The following is a 16,139-nucleotide window of genomic DNA, read 5'->3' as shown; positions in this document are numbered from 1 at the left end:
TATTCTCTCATAAATAACTCATGCATGTTAGTTTAGACAAAGACCTAGTTGATATTAAAAGAAGGGACAGTGTACTATCTGTTGCTAGAATATTCCCATGTGAATATCTCTTGCATGCATAAGGAATTCATTCCTTGAGGATTGCGCAGTTATTCCTGAGGTCAGAGCAGTGTGTGAGGGGAGAATCACACAGGTGGCAGCTGGAGGACCCAGCAGAAACTGCGGAAGGAAATAGGAGGCTTGGAGGACTAAAGGAAGGCTTATGTGTTGTCTATTCTATCTATATGCAGCAGTGAGGGATTGTACTGAGAGCTGGATAGCTTGAGAGCTAAAGTTTTGTGTAATCCTTAGATATTTCCACTTGTATGATAATACAGATGGCGGGGTTTTTAGCTGAGGCTTTCCCCAAAGTATTCTTCTATGTTTCATGCGTGATTGAATCTTCTTCTCTGTTACATGTCTTCTGTTTGATCTTGCTCAAAATCGATTAAGCTTCCGCAAGTTTGATTGTAGAAGTAGATTAAGTATTTTTCTTTAGTACAATGCATAATCAGTTTAATCTATAGTGAGAATCCCTACACATCTGAAGGGGACCTTTGGCCTTCAAGTGGGGAAATGGCCATCACTAAGAGATTTTGAGCATTGGTATGGGTATTGTTATCTTAGACATGACCAACAGAGGAAACTTAGGCCTTAGGTCCCGAAGGAAGTTTCTAGGCATATAGGCCAACAATGACATGTTGAGTCACCACAATAAACCTTTCGAGGGTATCCTTGGTCTCTAGATGAGGATAGTTGGAATTATGAATATTTGAACATTAAGTACAAGTTTTTAAACCCTGAATATGGTTAGGGAAAAAAACATAATATTTATGCCATAAATGAAGCTTCTATTTCTTGGAATGACATCTTGAACCACCATAAATGACTGCTCAAAGGCATCCTTTGCCGCTAACTAGGCATATAGGTAATGTGAGAATTTTCTAGCACTAAGTATGGGTCTTAACACCTTGAACATGAACTAGGGATTTAATATGAACCCTAGGACCTAAAGAGTCTTTTAGCCATCCAAGGTTAAGAATGACTGAAAATGCCACATATGGCCTCTTGAGGGTATCCTTATCCTATTATTGGGATGTTAGTGCCATTAGGTTGTTTTGAGTAGCATGTATTTGTTTGAAGTCCCTAGAAACAATATATGGAAAAAATACATGCCTTAGGTCCTAATGAAAGATTGAGGCATCTACAACCATGAATAATGCATTGAACCACCAAACATGACCATTAGGGGGTATTATTGGCATATAAGCAACGATGTTAGTGCCCTAACAAGGTTCTAAGTATTAACTATAGGTATCAAGGCCTTAATATGGCTAAGGGCAAGAACCCAAGCGTTAGCCAAATTATAAAGCTTTTAGGCATCTAGGGCCAAACACAATGCCTCAAACCAAAACACTTAAACTCTTTATTTTTAAGCATCCTTTAGGGCTCAAAGGCCATGAATGACACCTCAAACTTCCATTAATGACATCTCAAGGAAATATGTATCCTTCAAGTAGGGATATGGGTGTCACTAGGAAATTTTGAGCATTTGTTGTGGGCCTTATGTCCTTGGACATGATTGAGAGATGAAACTCAAGCATTTAATCCTAAAGGAAACTTCTAGGCATATGGAACTAAAAACAACATGATGAACCATCAGAATAGACCTTTCTAATTTACCCTTCATCTTTGGATGGAGATAGTTAAGATTATGAGGTTTTGAACATTAAATATGAGGCTTCAGACCTTAAATAAGGTTAAGGAAACAAATTCAAGAGTTAGGCCCTAAAGGAATATTTTAGGATTTTGGGCCACAAGTGATAGGTTGAACCACCATAGATGGCCTCTTGAGGGCATCCTTTGCCTCTGACATGGTATATCAATATCATCAACTTTTTTTAGCATTGGATAGGGTCTCAAGGCCCTGGACATGGTCAAGGGAGGAAACATGAACCGTAGTCCTTAAAGAAAGCTTTTATCCATCCAAGACAATGAAGGATGCCTTGAACAACCATACATGGCTTCTTTAGGGTATTATAGCCTATGACTAGAGATGTTGGTGGCTCTAGGCATTTTTGAATGGTAGGTATGTGTGCATTTTTTCTAGAAATTATACCAATAGCTAATGCTCAAATGGGATAGTCAGCGTGGTTTTTAAAATTAATTATGAGCCTATCGACCCTAGATATGGTTAGGGGATCAAACCAAAATGAATATTCTAGGTCTGTAAGCATAAGAATGACACTTTGAACCACCACAAATGACCTCTCAAGGTGAACATTTTCCTCTAACTAGGTATATCAATGCTATTAGCACTTTTTGGCACTAGGTATGGGTCTCGTATTCCTAAATATTCTAATAATAATATGCACAAACTTTAGAAGAGATGTGTGCTCCTATTTAGGAACATGTGCAAATTATAAAGTGTGTGCATGCTCCTTGTTAGGAACACGTGTGTTCTAAAGTATGATCACATGATCCTTAATAATGCACAAGTTATACTAAAATTTTGATTTGGCAAATGTGCATAGTGGTTAAGGGTGCACCAAGACTATAAGATTAGGAACACATGCACATTCCTAAGAACACACGTGTTTATATGAACACATGCGCATTCATATGTGTGCACAATTTACACACCACATTGTCACTATTTTAATCATCAATTTCATGCAACTGTCCATGACATAAGGGGTTAAATCATTTTTTTTTGTAAAAACCATACTGACTCAAAAAGACATTCAATCCTCAACTTTCACTTTGATTCCTTGTACTTTTTCCATCTCAAAATCAGTGTGTTTCTCAAAAATTTCTTACATGTGATAACACTTATGTTGGAGACAATTGACTTTATCTTTTACTAAAATACTATATCATGCATATACGCAATCTCATTGTACTCGAAAAGTGTATAAAGCCTACGGCAACCAAGCCTCTACTCTTAATTGCTCACTAAACTTTGGAATATAGAACTCTAACACGAGGGGCAAGTGGATTTGTCCGTGTGCAGGGGCACCCAATAGCGTGCTCATATTCAATGCACCCGTTAATGGACTATTTAGCGGAAATTCCTATTTCTTACCCTATAGGAATTTTAATGCGGCCTGACATGGGGCCGCATTAAGGCGATACAACACGTCGCTAAGTGATGAGAGAGAAAAATCACTTAGCGGCGTGTTGTATCGCTTTAATGCGGCCCATGTCAGGCCGCATTAAAATTCCTATAGGGTAACAAATAGGAATCGCCCTATTTAGCTCCATTGCTTTGAGATTATTTTTGACATTTTTGAAATATTTAATTAACATTTTAATAGAAACCCAAAACAATTTTTCACATAGATAAGTGATAGGTTTTGCTCGCAATATGTGGAGGAAACATCACCACATCCAGTGCTTCTTCTGCAGAGCACTGGGGCTCCAGAGCATCTGACAGGCAGCATATAATTGTTTGCAGATTCCCCACCATCCCATTCTTAATTCTTTTTAATTAATCCACATCTCTCTTCGGGTGGAGAGTTTTTTAAAAGAAAAGAATCACAATACTGGTATTAGGCAATCATGTGTGTGTTTTCAATGCACATGCCTTTCTTTTATACTCACTTTAGCTTTTCTTACATTATCTTTTATATATGGTCATTCCAACTCTCTTTTCTACTCACTTTAGCTTCTCTTACATTATCTTTTATATATATGGTCATTCCAACTCTCTTTTATATTATAACAAAATTGATTCCAGTACTCTATTTTATTCTAATAAAGTTGATTCTAATTGTTTGCTCGCTGTATGACAAATAATCCCCGACTCTTCCACCGCTTCTTAAAAGATTGGAAGGGGGCAACATAACTTTCCCACGTGCAGAGAAATAACGCAACCCAAAGTGCATGCGATCTATATGGATGGTTCTGCAAGCAGCATTCTTACCACACACATAATCAGCGTTTTATACTGAAGGGCATTTTAATGTGAATGCATACATGTCAATCGCTGGGATGACAGCACCCAACCCGCTTATAACATTAAATCCTTTGTTTTAATGTTTGCAGAGCTAATATTATCTTAGTATTTTTACATACTATACTATTATCTTAGTATTTTTACATACTATAAATAATAGAGTAAATATCATACAATTAAATTATTATTTCATTGTTGGAAAAGGTAAAGTTATTTTAATATTGTTTCACTGTTCGGAAGGTAAAGTTATGTTAGTATTGGTAAAAATATTAATATAGAGATATTATAATTATAGGTTTATTAAGTGTTTATTGGAATTGAATTTTTTGATATGTAAGTTTTTATTTGAGTGTAAAATGTGAAAAGCAATTTATATTTTAAGATATTTGATTTTTTTTTAACTTTGATAGATACATGGCCATGAGGATGGAGCTATATTATTTCTATACACACCATTTATAATTTTTCATTGTTTAAATTTCATTTTTATAATTTTTTATTATTTAAATTTCATTTTTTAATGCATTAAAATAATGTCTTGAGAATCTCTTTGGAAAATTGAATTCTATAGAATACACAACTTAAAGTTGCAATTCCAAAAAATATTTGGTAGATTTTGCACAAAATTGAGGGAAAAATATACCTAAAAATGGTCAAATTATAGAATAATGAAATCACTCCAAAAGTTTTAACCATAATATATTTTTTTATTGATTTATATACTATATAGGGTGATGGTATGCCATGACGCTTTAGTGGCAATGCCAACCTAGAAAACCTTGGAAAATGAGGCTTTATATATATATATAGTCTCTAACTATCTAAATTTTGAGTTTTCTTAACATTGGTATGTTATTTTTCATGCAAAATATAATGCATATGTTTTAGTTAGTGCATTTTTTAGTATCTAAGTGATAAATCTTGCTGCAAAAACTTTTGGAGTTGTAGAAAACATATTGTTATTGTGCATATCTATTTTTCATAATATCCTTGATATTCTAAGACATTATGTTACTGCAACCTAATAGGGTCTTTCCATTAACAAACCTTCCCCTTTTTTTAATATTGTAGGTCTTAATATCCTCTAATCCACCATATAATTTTTTTTTTCCAAATGGTTAAGGGCCCAAAAAGTTATAGGGGAAAAACATGAGAGATGTGTTTTAAGATTTTGATATAGTCAAGAGAAAAATGTATTTAAAAAATTAAACTAATTCTTTTTAGACTATATATTTAGAATCCACAGGCAAGCGAGCGGGCGAATGAGCCGCAGACAGGTGAGCAGGCGGGCGGTCGGCACAGGTTGGCGGAAGTGTGAATAGGTGGGCACCACTACGAGTTAGGCAGGGCAACCCCCGGTTGGGTGATGTGCCTGCGGACTTGTCGAGCGAACCATGTAGGCGACCCAGGTGGGTAGGTGCGCCCGCGGTTCGAGTAAACAGAGAAGGTTCGGGCGAGCATGAACGGGTGACATGACAGTCGAGCATGAACGGGTGACATGACAGTCGAGCGGGAGGGCAAATCACGGGTGTGCGTCAAGTGGATGACACATCGTGGGCAAGGCTGCACGACAGTGAGTTTGTCAAGCAGTGTTGAACGGAGGCGGACGTGGGCAGACCTGCGAGTTAGGTTGAACGACAGAACGACGGTTGGTGCGGAGGGCGACCCGGGCGTGGGTGCCTCTGCCTGGTGTGTTGGGCGACCCGGCCCGGTGAAGGGCGGGCGCTCCGAATGGCAGTTCAGGCGGGCTGCACAACTGGCAGACCGACTTGTGAAATTTAACTGTTTTTGTGAGCAAGAAGTTGGGGTTCTTCTCCAAGCATTGATTTTGTATAATTGAACTATTATCATTATTATTGTGGGAAGACTCATCTTCAAAGAGTTTCCCCTCCCGTTATATTTCCGTTGTGCATATGTGTAAAGTAGTATTGATGATGAAATATATGTAAATGAATGCTTCTGTTGTGCTTATGAATGTTTATACATAGAAAGTGAAAAATAAAATAAGTATGGAATGTTAGGCGTAGTCCACACTTGAAAGTATTGGTGAAAAGAAATCGAGTGGTAGTGTCGCACCCCCCTTCGTGCGGTTGAAAGACTACCGCCAGGGTAGGGGCATGACAGGTGGTATTAAAACTCTGAATACTTGGCATTCGTGACAGGTGATTCAAGTTTGCAGGTGATATCGGTTTATGGTCTATACCAAACTACCAAAAAAATGGATGGCTGGAGAAGCTTTCTTGGACAGGGTATTGGATATAATGGAGGAGATGGCTTCTAATATGGCTTCGATGAAGGCTGAGAACATTGAAGTTCGGGAAGGCTATGCGAAGGTGAAAGGGGAGCTTGAAGACCTCAAGGTCCGGTACGACTATACTGAATGGCAGTTTATACAAACAGAAAACGAAGTCAAAGAGATCAATGAAGCAAGAGATGAAGGTTTGGCAAAAATCTTGAAATTGCAAAAAGATCTTGATGATGCTCGGAATGAGATTGCATTTTGAAGAAGGATGTTGGGCATAACTCAGGTGAAGGGGTGGCTCATGTCAAAGTTAAGGAACCAGATTCTTATGATGAGACAAGGAATGCGAAAACTCTTGGTAACTTTCTATTGGACATGGAACAATACTTGGAGCGTTTGGGGATGTCTAATGAAGAAACCAGAGTCAAAGTAGCTGCTCAGTTCTTGACGAAGGATGCTAAGATGTGGTGGTGAAGGAGGATGGATCAGATGCCAATGGAAATGCTACGGAGATCACTTTGTGGGATGAAATAAAGAAGCCTTTGCAAACTCATTTTAGTCCAAAAGACGAAACATGGGATGCAAGGATGAAGATAAAATACATAAAGAAAACAGGGAGTCTACAAGCTTATCAGCGAGAGTTCTCAAGTGCAGTTTTGGAACTTCCAGACATGGCAGAAAGGGACAAGGTGTTCAATTTTATCATAGGGTTGAAACCTTGGGCACGCAATGAAGTGAAGAGGCAAAAGATAAAAACACTTGAAGAAGCATTTGCTACTGTGGATCGCTTGGTAGAGCACTATGATGAAGGAACCGAAGAGAAGAAGAAAAAGACTAACAAGCCGAAAGAAAAATCTACAAAGGAGGAATCTTCGAAATCACATGATAAGACGAAGATGAAGAAACCGTTGAAGTGTTGGATATGTGAGGAACCACATATGGTGAAGAATTGCCCTTCAAGGCTGAAAGTGGTTACCATAGCACAGTCCAATGCGAAGAAGAAAGAAGAGACTTTGAAGGGGGTTATGCAGATTCTAGGAGTTGTGGTGGCTATAGAAGCGGTCTCATGAAGAGATCTGGAAAGAAACAAGTTAGAGTATGTTGAGATGAAAGTTGGGGGTGGTGTTTTACTCACTATGGTGGATAGTGGGGCAACTCACAAATTTATGAGTGAGGATACTACGAGAAGGATTGGACTAAAGTTTGTACTGATGCAAGCAAAAATGGAGGCAGTGAATTCTCCTCCAAATTCTGTGATCGGTGTAGCTGAGAAAGTGGATGTGACACTTGGTGAATGGACAGGGAAGGTCGATTTCACTGTGGTGCGAATAAATGACTATGAGGTTTTACTCGGCATGGAGTTTATGAAGCAATTTGAATCTATGGTTGTTCCCAATATGAAGAAACTGTACATTTACGACAAACGAGTGGATGTACTTATCGATGTTCCGACTGTGGGAGTTACAAAGGCCGATTGTAAACTTATAGCTATGAATATGGAGAATGAGAAGCGAGATGAAGAGGTCTATAAGCGATTTTATATTGCAGAGGCAAATCTTATCGAACAGTCACAGATTGTCAGGAAATTGTCTGATAGTATCTTGGATCTATCAAGGAGGCTAGAGGTAGTGGAGGATGATGATGATGATGAGGATGTTAGACCGAATGTTCAGACAGAGGATCAGGAAGCATACCTATAGAGATTAGAAGTGGAGGATCCGGATAGGTGGATTGAGTTGATTAGTGAGGGAGAGCCTTCAGGCTCTACTCCCTCCTTATCTTCTTAGACTATCATGGAGATGAGGCTCATTGTTAGCTGCTCATGGCAGTGAGTCTCCAACATTTTGAGTAGGCATCTAGGGGTGAGATGACACAAATCGACAGGTAGCATGCAACGGAGAGTCATGATGATGTAGGGGCATGAGTTCTTATGGAGACGATGCATGGTTGGATTAGCTACCCAACTAGTCACCGACATGAGGGGTACCAGCACATGATTCCTTGCAAAGTTTGGCATATCTATGGCGTGAGGCAGGTCGAGAGGTGGACACATCTGGATTACCCATACACATAGTTTGTGTGGTTTGATGGTCTTCATGACAGATGGTTGCTGGGATGGAGAGTTGTCGAGGACGATAACCATTTAGAGTGGGGGAGTATGTCAAGCCCACAAGTCGTGATGTGTGATGTGTGACGAGTTGGGTGAGTGCTCCCAGTGATGTGGGACGAGCCGGGTGAGCGACCAGTCGGCGGGTGCGTTGGTTGTGACGTTTCATTACGACAATGGGACGAGTTCAAGAAGTGCGACGAGCTAGGGTGGTCGGTTAAAGGTGCCCGGGGCACGAGCGCGACGAGCCAATGGAGGTGTCGAAAAACCGAGAATTGGAAATTCGGCTAAGTATGGCAAACTTCGCAAAGGTCACCTTATACCATGCGAGTTTGGCATGTGGACCCAATGGGGCGATGGTGTGGGCAAGCCAACGGGCGAAGTGGGTGAGACGACGTATCATTGTGGGTGAGTTGGTCGAATGGGCAGGTCGACCCACGAGTTATCCATGGCGGTGGGTATACATAGGTGACCACGTGGATGGAAGAGACAACAATCCAAGTCTTCATGTCTAACACAAATGAGTAAGGGTGATAGGCGAGCTGTAGGAGTTAGGCACATAAGGCGGAGGGCGAGGTGCAGTAGGGTTCCCTGACTGAAGCACCAAGTTGCAGCAAACGGGCCGCAGAAGTGTTGAACAGTTAGGCCGTAGTTCGGGCGGGCGGGCGGACGAACCGCAGGTGGATAGGCAGGCGAGCTGACGAGCTACAGGTAGGCAGGCGGGTGGACGAGCAGCAAACAGGTGAGCAGGCGAGCAGGAGGACGAATCGCAGGCGGATAGGTAGGCGGGCGGATGAGCCGCAGGTAGGCAGGCGGGCGAATGAGCTGCAGACGGGTGAGTAGGCGGGCGGGTAGACAAATAGCAGGCAGATAGGCAGGCGGGCGAACGATCTGCAGATGGGTGAGCAGGCAATCGGTCGACACAGGTTGGCGGAAGTGTGAACAGGTCGGCGTCGTGACGAGTTGGGAAAGGCAACCCCCGGTTGGGCGGTGCACCCGCGAACGAGTTGAGTGAGTCGCGTAGGTGACCCGAGTGGGCAGGTGCACTTGTAGTTGGAGTAAATGGACAAGGTTCAGGCGAGTGCGAATGGGCGACATGACAGTCAAGCGGGTGGGCAGATCGGGGGTGTGCGTCGGGTGGACAACACACCATGGGCGAGGCTGCACGATAGTGAGTTCAGCGACCGATGTTGAATGGAGGTGGGTGCGGGCAGACCCACGAGTTGGGTTGAACGACAGAACGATGGTTGGAGTGGAGGGCAACCCAGAAGTGGGCGCCTCTGCCCAGTGTGTTGGGCAACCCAACCCGATGAAGGGCGGGCACTCTGAATGACAGTTCGGGCAGGCCGACTTGTGAAATTTAACTATTTTTGTGAGCAGGAAGTTGGGGTTCCTCTCCAAGCGTTGATTTTGTATAATTGAATTATTGTCATTATTATTGTGGGTAGACTCATCTTCAGGGAGTTGCCCCTCCCGTTATATTTCCGCTGTGCATATGTGTAAATTAATAATGATGATGAAAGTCTATATGTAAATGAATGTTTCTATTGGCTTATGAATTTTTATACTTGGAAAGTGAAAAATAAACTAAATATGGAATGTTAGGCGTAGTCCACACTTGAAAGTATTGATGAAAAGAAATTGGGTGGTGGTGCCGCACACCCCTTTGTGCGGTTGAAAGAGTACCGCCAAGGTAGGGGCGTGATAGGTGGGGTGGGGAGAGAGGGATAGAGGGGTCAAGGGAGATAAAGATAGAAATAGATGGGTTTGTGGGGGTGGTAAGGGTGAGAGAGGTAGGGATAGTGGGGCCAAGGAAGGTAATGTGTGTATATGTGTTAATAAAGATTATATAAACATTGCATTAATCAACTATTTAGAACTATTTTTTCCTTCTAAATAGATTTGACCTTGTTTTTATTTCAGACTTCTATGATCCATATCATTATCAAATAAAATTTTCGAAATAATCACATAGTTGTTTCAGATTCGACGTTTTGAACCATCTATTGTGGTACATCCTCGAGACAAGGATGAAAAACAATATCTGAGATTAGGTATAAATAGCAGAGATGCCCTCATGTGCCAGAAGTAACCGTTAGAAATTTATTTAAGTAAATAAATAATTTTAGTTGTAAGAATAACATTAGAGATTAGTTAGGTCAAAATAATATTAAAAATTAATTAGTTAGGATATTAAATACTAATTTAAACATAATAGAATAATTAATAATATTAAACATAGATAATCATTAAAAAAAATACATGAATAAATATAAATATAAAAATATAAATATAAATATAAAAAGAAAATAACAATGAAAAAAATAAAATTAAACAATTAAAATTAAATTAAATAAAACAAAAATAAAAAAAATATAAATAAATAAACAAATAAGAACAAAAAAAAAAATGAATAATGAATCAATAATAAGGTTAATACTAGTCAACCAATAAAATTTTATATATACATAAATATGGAAAATAAAATGAAAATAAAAGCAAACATAATAAGGAGAGACACAGATTAAAAACATAGAAGTCAAGAAGAAAGGGTGGGTACCCAACTCCTACTTAAGGTCCAACCATCATACCTATTGAGATTCCTTGGATGCTTTTCAATTTCGATGGTCTCACGTAAATTCCTATGATGAAAGTGATCAATCCTAGAGATGATATGGGAGTTTTCAATGCAGACATGATGCAAAGTTTTCTCTGCATGCTCAGCAATCGCTGAGGAATGGGAACGCCTATGCTTGAGGTTAGCAACGTGTTCCTGAATACGAAGATTAATGGAGCGACCCATTTCGCCAATGTAGGGAATCCCACAAGAGCAGGGGATTGAATAAACCTCTTTCATGTCTTTAGGGTTAACAATGTCCTTAATAGATCTAAGGGAGCTTCTGATGGTATTAAGGGGGTTAAAGGTAGCCATGACTTTATCCTTTTTAAGGGTGTGAGCAATCTTGTCTGTGGTTCCTCAGGCATAGGCGTTCCCATTCCTCAGCTATTCCTGAGCATGCAGAGAAAAATTTGCATCATGTCTGCATTGAAATCTCCCAGGTCATCACTAGGATTGAACACTTTCACCATAGGAAGTTACGTGAGGCCATTGAAATTGAAAAGCATCCGAGGAATCTCAATAGGGATGATGGTTGGACCTTAAGTAGGAGTTGGGTACTTGCCCTTTCTTCTTGACTTCTATGTTTTTAATATGTTTCTCTCCTTATTATGTTTGTTTTTATTTTCATGTTATTTTCCATATTTATGTATATATAAAAATTTATTGGTTGATTATTATTAACCCTATTATTTATTCATTATTCAAATTTTTTTTTTTTTTCGTTTTATTTAATTTTTTTTATTGTTTATTTTTTTTCATTGTTCTTTTCTTTTTATAGTTATATTTATATTTTTTTATTTTTTTTATTCGTGTATTTATTTATTTATTTGAATGGTTATCTCTGTTTAGTATTAATAAATATTATATTATGTTTAGATTAGTATTTATTATCCTAACTAAATTATATTTTTAATTATTCCATTATGTTTAAATTAGTATTTAATATCCTAACTAATTTATTTTTAATATTATTTTGACCTAGCTAATCTCTAATGTTCTTCTTACAACTAAAATTATTTATTTTCTTAACTAAAATTCTAACGATTACTTTTGGCACATGGGGGCATCTCTGCTATTTATACCTAATCTCAGATCTGGTTTTTCATCCTTGTCCTAAGGATGAACCACAATAGATGGTTCAAAACGTCGACTCTGAAACAATTATGTGATTATTGCGAAAATTCTATTTGATAATAAATTTGACCTATCAATCTATATAAAAGTCTAATTGTCATTACCGGTATAATGATCAACATTGACAGCTCTATAGATTGAATCACAAATAGGACAATATTGAACTAGTGCTCTCTTAATTCATCAATAAATGGTGAGATACATGGGGGTTCACTTAGTAAACCTAGGGAATAACATATTCGTTCATGCGATATTAAAAATTGTTTCTACCTCCAAAAAGTTGAATGTTAACACCCCTTCACAATATATCGTTATAAATAAAATAACTCCCCATTTTCCACAATAATTATAAATACAATTCTTTTAAATAACCTCTTTTAGATTCACTATTAAATTTAATCAAATTATGTTGGTTTTAATAGTTGAAATATGTATCCAACGTTTATTTTAGAAATATTGTTTACCATATGTGGAGCTTTGAGTTAGGACCATCAAACCTTTTCTTTAGGAATCACAAAAACATTTTGTATTTAAATCCCTTTATTATATCTATAATAATTGTGATTCCTTATTTAAATGACCTTTACGGTTCATTGGAAATTTATATAAATCGAGTATTGATGTTCCCACATCATATGTAACACATGGAAGGAATATATATATATATATATATATATATATATATATATATATATATATATTTATATTTATATTTATATTTATATTTATATATATATAGTAAATTCTAGCTTTATCGAATCGACTTCCAACATTTTCATGATTCTACGTCAATATAACATTATAGGGTTTCAACACAACTTCTTGCTTCTACCAGCGTGATAATTTATATTAAAAAATAAACTATAATTTATAGAGATATTGAAATATAATATAAAATATTTTTAACACAATATAATGATTTCCTATCCAATATGAAATAACAAAATAAAACATAAAAAAATTATGTCACGCAATTATTTTAATACTAAATAATATTATATTCTAGCTTTATCGCATCAACTTCCAACATTTTCATGATTCTACGTCAATATAACAGGGTTTCAACACATCTTCTTGCTTCTACCAGCTTAATAATTTATATTAAAAAAAAAACTATAATTCATAGAGATATTGAAATATAATATAAAATATTTTTAACACAATATAATGATTTCTTATCCAATATAAAATAACAAAATAAAACATAAAAAATTATGTCACACAATTATTTTAATACTAAATAATATTATCTCTAAACAAATTATAAATTTTCATTAATAAATATTATTAATTCTAAACTATTAATGATTTTTTTCTCATGGTTGTCTTTCCACAATAGAAATCTTTTTTGGGAAAACTTAAGGAAACGAGGATGACAGGGTCTTAGTGTTTGCCCTATCTACAGGTCAGCAGAGGAAAACAATTACCACCTTTTTCTAAATTGCAAGAAATCCCAGCAACTTTGGAAATCTTTGGAGGACTGCTATGGAATCCAGCATTTGTCCCATGAGCGTTTTTATGGTGTAATAATCAAAAGGAGTCATGGAGATCAGTTTTCATTATCACTTTTTGGAGTATCTGGAAGTGGCGCAATAGTTTTATTTTCAATAACAATACATCCCCTTTTCTGGAAATTTTTCTCCATCATTATTTCCATCTATGAAACAATCCCGCAGAGACCTTCCAAGTAGTTGAATCAGAATGGTAATGAGCTCCCACAGAAGTTGTCATCTATGCCAAGGGCTTTTTTCGGTGGAGCTGAACAGAATGGTTATTGTGGCTGTGGGGTTGTCATCTGGGAAAATGAAAATAGCCAATTTCTCATTCACTGGAATGGGGGGAGGGGATCCAACAACAAAGATGAGGCGATGGCCCTTGCTGGCCTTCTAAACTTCTGTCTCTTTCTTAATCTACAGGATGTCTCCATCTTTGGAGATTCGAAGGTTATGGTGGATTATGTGCTTGGTAAGAATAACATTCTTAAGCCTCAGCTTGTAGGGTGGTTAGACAGGATCAAATTCTTATGGAATAGATCAGAGGGAGCCTCTATTCATCACATCAACAGGGCTCTCAATCAGTAGGCAGATGTTTTATCAAAAAAGGGTCTTCAGGCGGTTCCAGGTTTATGGTTTTTGCAGGTTGCTCATGAAGGGAAAATCTTCTCCATACATGACTTCTTTCCTCCCGACTTTTAACCTTTCCTTTGCATCAATTCTGGTCTTCTCATTTACCTTTTGGTTTTGTCTCCCTTCAGTTCTGCTGTTTCTCAGTACCCTATATGATGTTGTTTCTTTTTTTTCAGTGGCCAAAGGTTCTCCAGGCTTGATGGTTGTCAGTATGTTTGTTCTCTGGAAGGCTTTGGTGGTGGCCGATTGTGTGGCCTTTTGTTTGGTTTTGCGGCAAGATCTCGCCATCATTTTGAATACGTTGAAATTCGGCTGCTGATGATTAAATTCGTGTTTTTTTTTCGCCCGCGGGTTTTAGTTTTAGGTTTCATTGACTGTTTCATTGACTCGGGTTTCATTGTTTCGTTTTCAACTTTCATTGCCGCCGGCCCGCCGCTGGTCATTGCAGTCTGCAGACGCCATACTATAGTATACAGGCTTGTAAGTTGTGTACAGTGTAACGTGTTTACCAGGCCGAGACTATTTATGTGCACAGTCTTAAGGTTGTCGCTTGAAGTTGAAGTTGATCGCGCAAATTTCTAACTATTTTAAATTGAAGTTGATTATAAAATTTAAAAATTGTTTTTTTTAATATTTAATTTTAATGTTTGGTGAAAAAATAATAATTTTAAATTTTAAATGAAATCTAAAATAATTTTTTTCCAAAGTCATGAAGTTATGTTGCTCAAATTCTTTTTCTATCTTAAATTTATTTATATCTATTGGGTATTGAGATTTGAAGTTAAGTTTCATCAATTTTCTATTTTTAGAGTCATAATAGTTAATACATAATATGAGCGTGGATGCATTAAGAGTGCAATGAAACTTCATAAACTAAATCACTATCTTCAAGTGCCACTTTGAAGAGTCTAGATTCAAACATCCTCATCACAAGTGAACCTTCATAATGAAAAACTCATCATTTCTCAACAATGGATTTATCCATTTTAGACTCAATTTCAAGTACATATGCATAGGCTCTAATCTATTTATATGAAAAATAATTACATAATTAGTACTTTTTTTATGTATCCAAACATTCAACATTACTTCAAAGTGATTTCATAACTTTAACGAACAATAAGATAGTCTTTATAAGTGTATAAATCTGCCCTCTATCTTTAATATACATTTTTTTTTCGAATTTCTATATGTCGAATTTTATGTCGAATTTTATCGACAAAATTTGAGTTGCCGAACTTTATTCGAATTTCATGGTCCTCGAACTCGAACTCGAACTCGAACCTAGTGACTTAGGTTGTACCACGAATCCCACGGCAACCCAACCTGTACTTTTAATTGCTCATCAAACGTTGCTGCATAAAAAATAAAAAAATTTGGAAGCGAAAACAAATTGGAATAACGTTTGCTCAGATGTAGAGTGATACCAATGGAGTAGTCTAACAAGGTGGAGAAATTGCCTGGTTTCCGTCACTGCCCGGAAAAACGTTAGGCTTTGGCCATTGGTAATCCCTTAGCGAGCTCCGCCACCCTCCTCCACCGTTCCGCATTAATTGGTGATAGGATCTTGTCTGACATATTTTTGCCACTCCGCTTTACTCCATTCTCCTTTCCTTTCAAATTTGGTCCAGTTCGCGCACTCTGCAGCTCCCCTCACCAATTCGACTCGGTGCAGAAACACCATCTCCCTGCTCTGTAGCTCACCTCCATTGACCCATCACGAGGTGAAAGACAGGTAGAAAAGCCAAGCTCCCCATCACTAGGGGACAAACAGAGGCAAGTTCATTCATCTGGTTCATTTTTTCTGCCCTTTTTCGTTGTGTGCATGTATGATCGAGGAACAGGGTCTTACTCTTTTAGACTACTCCATTGATTGGCTTGGTGGGTCTGTCATCCTTCACTACATTATTGCC

Source organism: Pinus tabuliformis, chromosome 1_1 (assembly GCF_031772625.1).
Source record: "Pinus tabuliformis cultivar Carrire ecotype Pingquan chromosome 1_1, CPIR1, whole genome shotgun sequence".
Taxonomy (NCBI): domain Eukaryota; kingdom Viridiplantae; phylum Streptophyta; class Pinopsida; order Pinales; family Pinaceae; genus Pinus; species Pinus tabuliformis.
This window is presented reverse-complemented; position numbering follows the sequence as displayed.